Genomic DNA, 7,400 nt, shown 5'->3' with positions numbered 1-7,400 from the left:
ATACTTGTAATGGAAATATTTATAACTAAGCCAAGAGTTCCCCTTTATAAATATAAAAAGTTTAGGAGATATATTTGTCAAATAATTTAAAAAAAAAGCATCCTGTTTTTCATTTGACTGAAGAAAACATAGAAACTGTTTTTAGAAGACTAACAGCTCGGGCCCCATGGACAGATAGGTCAAGTAGGCTTCCCTGTGGAGGATTCAGACTAGGAATCAGTTGTAGCAGCAAATTGCCAGAAACTGTGGCTAATTTCAAAGGAACCTGGTTGCAGTTAATTTTTATGCATAGCCTAGGGATGACCAGAGCCTCTAGAAGGCTAAGAGAAAAAATGTCAAGCCCAGGGGTGCCTGGGTGGCTCAGTGGTTGAGCATCTGCCTTTGGCTCAGATCGTGATCCCGGGGTCCTGGGATCGAGTCCAGAATCAGGCTCCCTGCAGGGACCCTGCCTCTCCTCTGCCTATGTCTCTGCCTCTCTGTGTCTTTCATGAATAAATAAATAAATAAAATATTTAAAAAAAACCCCAAAACTTTCAAGTCCAACCTGTGGTAGTGAGGCTATTCTGTTACATAGAAAACATAGGATATGAGAAACGCATTTGTATTACTGTGGTCTGGATTCTCCAGAGGAATGTTCTCATCACTCTTTGATGTTATTTTTGGGATGGCCCTTGGAAATCATCTAGTTTAGCCTTATTTTATGAATGAGGAAAGGAAGATCTGGAGAGGGAAAATGACTAAGCCAAGGTCATTCTGTTAGGGGCAGAGCCAGAACCAGAATTCAAATCTCCTAACAGAGCCTTGATAGAGATTTTTACAATGTACCATGGCACCTGTTCCTTCACTCGCTGGTCCCCCCCACCTCAAAATAAAATAAAATAAAATAAAATAAAATAAAATAAAATAAAATAAAATAAAATAAAATAAAATGCCTCAAAGAATTTGCCTTAAAAAATGTCCTTGTGAGTCCTGATGGGATCACCTTGGGTGTCTGAATGCTGGCAGTGGTGATAACAAGGAAGGCGCTGATAGTCCTTTCTTATTTTGCTTGGAATATTCTTGACTCATCATCAAACAAGGGAGTAATTGTGTTTTCAGATAGGGCTCCAGGAGACTACAGGGAGTCAGTCACAGGAAACATTTCCCTGCAACTGTGAGCAGTCTGCCGAAACTCACTAGAGAGAAATCACCCTGGGTGTGTTTTCTCCCGTGACTCCATTGGTCTCATAGTGAATGGACAGATGGCAGTTGTCTTTGCTGGCCAGGTTTCGGTTTGCAGAATTTCGGGAAGTTTAGTTTATCCAGGTCTCAAAAAACCAGAACGGGTTTTCTTTGTACTGTGTTGCTGTAGTTAAAAGTTAGGACCATCAGGGCAAGATCTGGGGGAAGATGGAATGTTTTCCTTCACGGAAAACAACTGGGTTCTATATTCTCTTTCCCGCATAGTGTTCACCATTTACTTCTTCCTCTGTTTTTCTGATGGGAGGCCCAGTAGCATCCAATATGGGGTTTTCCATCCATATCTGTTTCCTTTAGACAATTCTCAGGACGATGAGGATTTGGTTGCTGGGGGTGGCGAGCCCCTACGAGCCAACTGCAGGACTTACCAGCCCTGTGCGTTTCTGGCTAAGCATGCGGCCAAGAAGTTCAGGACTGGTGTTTTAGGGCCAAGCGTGCCCTTTCTGACCGTTCTGTGAGATGTGATTACAGCAGCACGGTGTCCTTTTGTTTCCAGGGTGGGCTTGGGGAAGGGCAGACAACTCGGGACTTTTGGGTTCGTCCCTCCCCGGAGGAGAAGCTTGAGCCGCAACAAGCGGCCGGAGTCCTCCGGGTTCCTTCCTCCCTCCCGCCAAGGGCTTGGACGAGCCTGACTGCAGCTGCCCGCGTTTTCGGCCCTCTCCGGGCTCGGGCTCGGGCTCGGGCTCGGCGCGGTCCCGGCTGCGCACGGCCGTCGCCCTACCTCGGTGCCGCCGGTTCCCTCCCCAGTAAAATGTTCTCCGCGCGCAAAAGCCGCGGCTGAAGGGCACAGCCCGGGCGGAGAGGGACGGAGCCCGCCGGCCGCCGCGCCGCCGCACCTGCTCCAGCCGACGCGGACGCTGCTCGCCCTGCCTAGGAAACTAATGGAGCGTCCCTAAGAGACCCCAGCTCCAGCGCGGCTCGCCCCAGCTTTCTCCCCCACCTCCAGACCCCCAGGTGAGACGAAAACGAAAAGCGCCAGGCCCTGCGACTGCCCGCCAGCGCCGCCAGCCCGCCTGCAGAAACGTGCTGGCAGCGGGCTTAAGCCCGGAATTCGACCTCATTGAATCCTTAAGCTGCTCTGTTTAGTGGAAAGAAATGTTGTCATCACCGTTTCCTTTTGCTTTCCAGCCATTTCTTTTCTTGCGGGAACTTAAAAACATTTCCTCTGGGGATGGGGCGAGAACAGTCGGATGGGGACGTTTGCAGGTGCAAAGCCCTCTGGCTTCCTGTGCGGTTCGCGCCTTCAGGGACGCCTACGCCGACCCGGGTCCCCGGCAAGGCGTCCGGCGGCCTCCTGAGAATGGTGGCGGAGAGCCAAGGGTGCGAATGGGATGCTGCGGTTTGTGGGGGTCTGTTTCAGCATTTATATTTAAATATCTTTCCCTCGAAGAATTTTTAATTGGAGATTTCGCCCTGAGGTGCTCCAATAAATCAGAGAAGGAGCCAAACCTAGTTATTTCGCTTCGTAACCAACCTTTATTTCAGGGCTTTCTTTCCCCTGCGGTTCTTGCCCCGAAGCGATCTGTAAAGCGAACCCACTCTGATACAGTTTGAAAAGTGCATTTTGTACTTGGCTCTTTCTTTGATCGAATTAATCTGGGCTTTTTTGTAGTTCTAAATGAGGCCTATGGGCTGACAATGTAGCTGTTTAAAGGGGATTTTAGGGGATAATAGCCAATGCAAATAGTGCCATGAGAATGGCAACTTGCTTTTGCACTTTCAATCACATAATAACAGCAAAGAAAGCTTTTAAAATGAATTGAAATTTTGTGGCATGCCATCTGGGATTATTTGGGGAAACAGTTCTGAATACTGCAGTTGGGCAAAAGAATGGTGGTACGGTCTGCTCTTAAGCTGACATGTTTCAGATGGCAGCCTTATGCTAACTGGTGCAAAGTTGGCTAGCATTTTTTTTTTTTATTTTATTATTTTCTTTCTCTCGGATTATCTGCAAAAATTCTCTTTGATTGCTGGTATTTGGGTCTGAAAAACTTTTCCATTGTTGAAGAATTCAATTCAACCCCTTGCAGCTGCTGATCCCCTCATTGTTCCACTCGTTATGTGTACGCGTCTCAGATGAATGTAGCCAAGCCTTTTAGTGCCTTAATAGGTGTCTACATAAAGGTCATTTATTCTGCCGTACTTGTTTTAACAAAAGTTTATACACAAACAACAACCACAGCTAAAACATTCACATTAATCAATTTCCTCCCGATGCAGAATGCAAAAACTGCCTCAGGCCATGGCCCAGGCATGAAAAATGTTTTCTGCATATGATGTTGTGAAGCAGAAAGTAGTTTAAGTAATTTCATCAAGGGCAAAGCATAATTATTTCAGCACAGTTTCTAGCTGAGAGCACCCATTCTGTGCTTCTCTGCATGTGTAGCTGTGGTCAGGTTACACTGAGGGCAGAGAGGTGTTTTGGATGGAGTGAGTTGAGGCTTTAGCCTTTCCCTTAATGTTCACCCCGCTTTGGAGGCTGTTCTCCGTGAACTTCTGCTCTTGTCTCTGCAGGGAAGGACACGTAGGTGATATTAGAATCTGGAGAAAGTTGCAAAAAGGTATCTGGAATTTGCATAATTAATTAATTAACTTCCTTGCAGGTGTAAGTCCTCCTGCTATACAAAGGAAAAAACCACAGCCACTTCTTTCCATCTGCTTTTAGAATGAAGGAAATGAAAATAACCGCTTCCCACCACAAGAGCTGGTGAGGATACCCGTGGGCTAACTAATTTCTAGACAGAGCATTTCAGGGGAGGGTTCCTAAGAGATCTTGGTACTTGGAGTGGGGGTGGGGGGGATTGCCCAGCACAGTGGACGTCATGTGGGAATTACAGAACTCCGGCCACGTGGGGGAGGGAGCAAGGAGGCCCACCCACCCTGCTTCCCTGAGCAAACTGAAGCTCCCGAGGAGCTTGCCTCAGCAGGGTAATTCAGAGAGGGGGCCACATTCTTTGATCTATCTCAGGATGATACTTAATAACTGATCAGGGCCCTAAATTCACCCAGATCCTTCAGGAGGCAAATATAAACCCTCTTGAGCATCTACAGGCTGTCCTCCCCTGCTGTGTCAGTTTACCTGCTCCAGGTTTAGACTTGGTGAGTTAAGGATTCAGGTCCTTAGATGCTTTGGGGGTTTTGTGAAGGTCAAAAAGCTCTGAGATTTGGCCTCAGGGTGGGTTCCACCCCTTCCTCCACCCTCCTCTGGCGGTCTCTTCCTTTCACACACTCTCCCAGGGGCTGAGCACAGCTAGCTGATTCTTCCCCACTGGGACTTCTCAGTCTTTTGGGTTAGACAAGGCTTCTTGCACTTTAAGGAGCTGCAGAGGACCTGGGGTCTTCTTTAAATGCACGTTGTGATTCTGTTTCTCTGGGATGGGGCCTGAAAATCTGCATTTCTAATGAGCTCCCTGGTGCTGCTGATGCGGGGGGTGGGGGGTAAGAGGGGTCTGAATTTTTAACTCACATAGAGATGAGGTACAGCTCTCACTGTCCCACAGCCAAATTATCCATCTGTAAAGTGGTGGGGATGAAAATGTTCATCGAAGCAATCTGGGGCTTCTTGGCTTTTCAACTCCAGTAACTTTTCGGGAGATTGGGAAAGACGGGGACAGTCTAGTTTTGGGGAGGCTTATCCTTCCGTTGATCTTGCACTTCATTTTATCTTCCAGTTCCAAGCTGGAGAGACAAAGTAAATGATATTTGGTACTAGTCTTTTATCATTTCTATATTATTCGCTCATTTAACAAACTTATTAAATGTTTTTGGATGCCTACTATATGCAGGCACTGTGGGGGTGCTGTGGGTGCAGTGGTGGCAAATAGCTCTCATCCGTGTCCACAAGCAGTTTGTACTCCTGGAGGCTGCAGCAGAGGGACAGTCTCACACTAGCTGCACTTTGGAATCACTTCGGGAGTTTTTAATAGATGCCTGAGCCCCACTCCCACTTGGAGAGAGGCACATTTAACTGATCTGGGATGGGGCTCAGTCATTAGTTTTGAAGTGCTTTTCAGGGGAATCTAGTGCAGCAGGGACTGAGCATCCTTGGCCCAAAGTGTCTCTGCCAGCCTGCCTTTCCAGAACATGAGCCCATTGTAGGAGAGAGGACAGGGCAGAGTTACCATGTGTTCCCTTCAGCTACTCATGTGTCAGTGATATCACATCCTGATTCTAAGTCCTAAGACATCTCTCTGACATGAGCCCCTCCACTGCTCAGCTAACACTGCTTTAGTGCAAAAGAGGGGCAAGACTCCATTGGTTCCAGTTTGGGTGAGCAACTGACCCGGTTTGTCTAAGACTGAGGGGTTTCTCAGGATGTGGACTTTGGGTGCTAAAGCCAGGAAAGTCCTGGACAAACCTGGATGAGTTGGTGGTCACCTTAATGACTGCTACTGTGGGGTTCTCAAGCTTGACACAAAAAGCATGATTCATAGAAGGAAAAATTGATAAATTGGACCTCACTAAATGAAAACCTTTTGCTTTGTGAAAGACTATGGAAGATGATGAGATAAGCTACAGACTGGGAGAAAATATTTGCAAACCGCATGTTTGATAAAAGACTAGCATCTAGAATATATAAAGAATTTTTAAGACTCAATAAGAAAAACCAAACAGTACAATTAGAAAATGGGCAAAATGCATGGGCAGACATTTCATTGAAGAGGATATACAGATGGCAAATAAGCACATGAAAAGATGTTCAACATCACTATTCATTAGAGATATGCAAATTTAACCACAATTAGATATTACTATATGCCTATGAGAATGGCTATAACGAAAAATAATGACACCACTGAATGCTGGTGAGGATATGGATAAGATGGATCACTCTTTTTTTTCTTTTAAAGATTTTATTTATTTGCGGCAGAGAGAACATGAGTGGGGTTGAGGGAGAGGGGCCCGGGGAGAGGGAGTAGCAGACTCTGTGCTGAACAGGAGCCTGGTGTGGGGCTTGATCCCAGGACCCTGAGATGATGACCTGAGCCAAAGGCAGATGCTTAACTGATGGAGCCACCCTGGCACCCATAAAATGAATCACCCTTATGTCATGTAAAATGGCACAGTACCCTGGAAGACAGTTTGGAAATTTCTTATAGAATGAAACATACAACTACCATATATCCAAGCAATTGCACCCTTGAACATTTATCCCAGACAAATGAAAACTTATGTTTACACAACAAACTATACACAAATGTTAATTAAAGCTTTATTTGCAATTGCTAAAAACTAGAAACAACTTAGATATCCTTCAACAATTAAATGGAGAGCCAGTGATTGCATTTCAGTAAATAAAATCTTTTAAAACTTTGTGGGGAAAGAAAATAAAAGGAGGTGAAAACATTGGGAACTACTTACGATTCCAGTGCTTACTGGGTCTGGATATTTGATTTTGGGGTTCTACATTCAGAGGGTAGTCAGCCTGTGTGGTGAGCTGGGAAAAGCCTTCTGAGGGGCTGGGTGAAAAACAGAAAAAGAGGACACAGTGAACTGGAAAATTAAAAAAAAAAAAAAACCTAAACAACAACAATAACAAAACCCAAAGCCAAGTTGTAAGTAAGAATACTTACTTACATCAAGGATATTTAGTTTTAAAAAAGGAGTACTTCTAGGATATAGTTGATGTAAGTTCAACTTGATATTCTTCTATGTCTGTACCTCTTATAGTATAGAGATAACAAATGCTCATAATAATGATTGGATCATGAAGTGCTTTCTTTTTTAAAAAAAATATTTCATTTATTTATTTATGAGAGACACAGTGAGAGGCAAAGACACAAGCAGAGGGGGATGCAGGCTCTCCTCAGGGAGCCCGATGTGGGACTCAATCCCAGGACTGTGGGATCATGCCCTGAGCTGAAGGCAGATACTCGACCACTGAGCCACCCAGGCATCCCCATGAAGTGCCTTCTGACTTGTCAAAACTGCTTTATAAATATTATTGTTATGGGTAGACTCTACTGTATCACAATTTTCCACAATGTGGTAATGCATGAATATTCTTGCTGTGGCATCTTTTAATTAATGTTTGCTGATCCAGGCCATGTTCTTTCTAAGAGTTGAAGGTACCTGGACAAAAGAGAACTCATGAATACCCCCTTACATTGCTAATGGAAGGGCTTATCTGTTGGTTCAGGAAATCAGGTTGGACTTTTGGG

The 7,400-nt window shown here is 45.2% G+C and overlaps 1 protein-coding gene and 1 long non-coding RNA gene across 3 annotated transcripts in view; one reads left to right on the top strand and one right to left on the bottom strand.

The window, feature by feature from the left end:
• The first annotated feature begins 1,693 nt into the window (after positions 1 to 1,693).
• ZNF800 (zinc finger protein 800) overlaps positions 1,694 to 7,400 on the top strand; it is a 146,682-nt gene continuing 140,975 nt past the window's right edge. For both annotated transcript variants that reach the window (XM_072784443.1, XM_072784447.1), the window contains exon 1: positions 1,694 to 2,193. The gene's annotated coding sequence lies outside the window, so the exon portion shown is untranslated. The remainder of the gene's footprint in view (positions 2,194 to 7,400) is intronic.
• LOC140609200 (uncharacterized) lies at positions 3,369 to 6,703 on the bottom strand. The gene is made up of 3 exons (XR_012011133.1): positions 6,601 to 6,703; positions 4,706 to 4,917; positions 3,369 to 3,747 (listed from the first exon to the last, which is right to left on the bottom strand). It is a non-coding gene; the product is annotated as an uncharacterized lncRNA (long non-coding RNA).

Source organism: Canis lupus, chromosome 18 (genome assembly GCF_048164855.1).
Source record: "Canis lupus baileyi chromosome 18, mCanLup2.hap1, whole genome shotgun sequence".
Lineage (NCBI taxonomy): Eukaryota > Metazoa > Chordata > Mammalia > Carnivora > Canidae > Canis > Canis lupus.
Note: the sequence above shows the minus strand (reverse complement) of the source record. Positions and strands in the feature narration are given on the sequence as shown.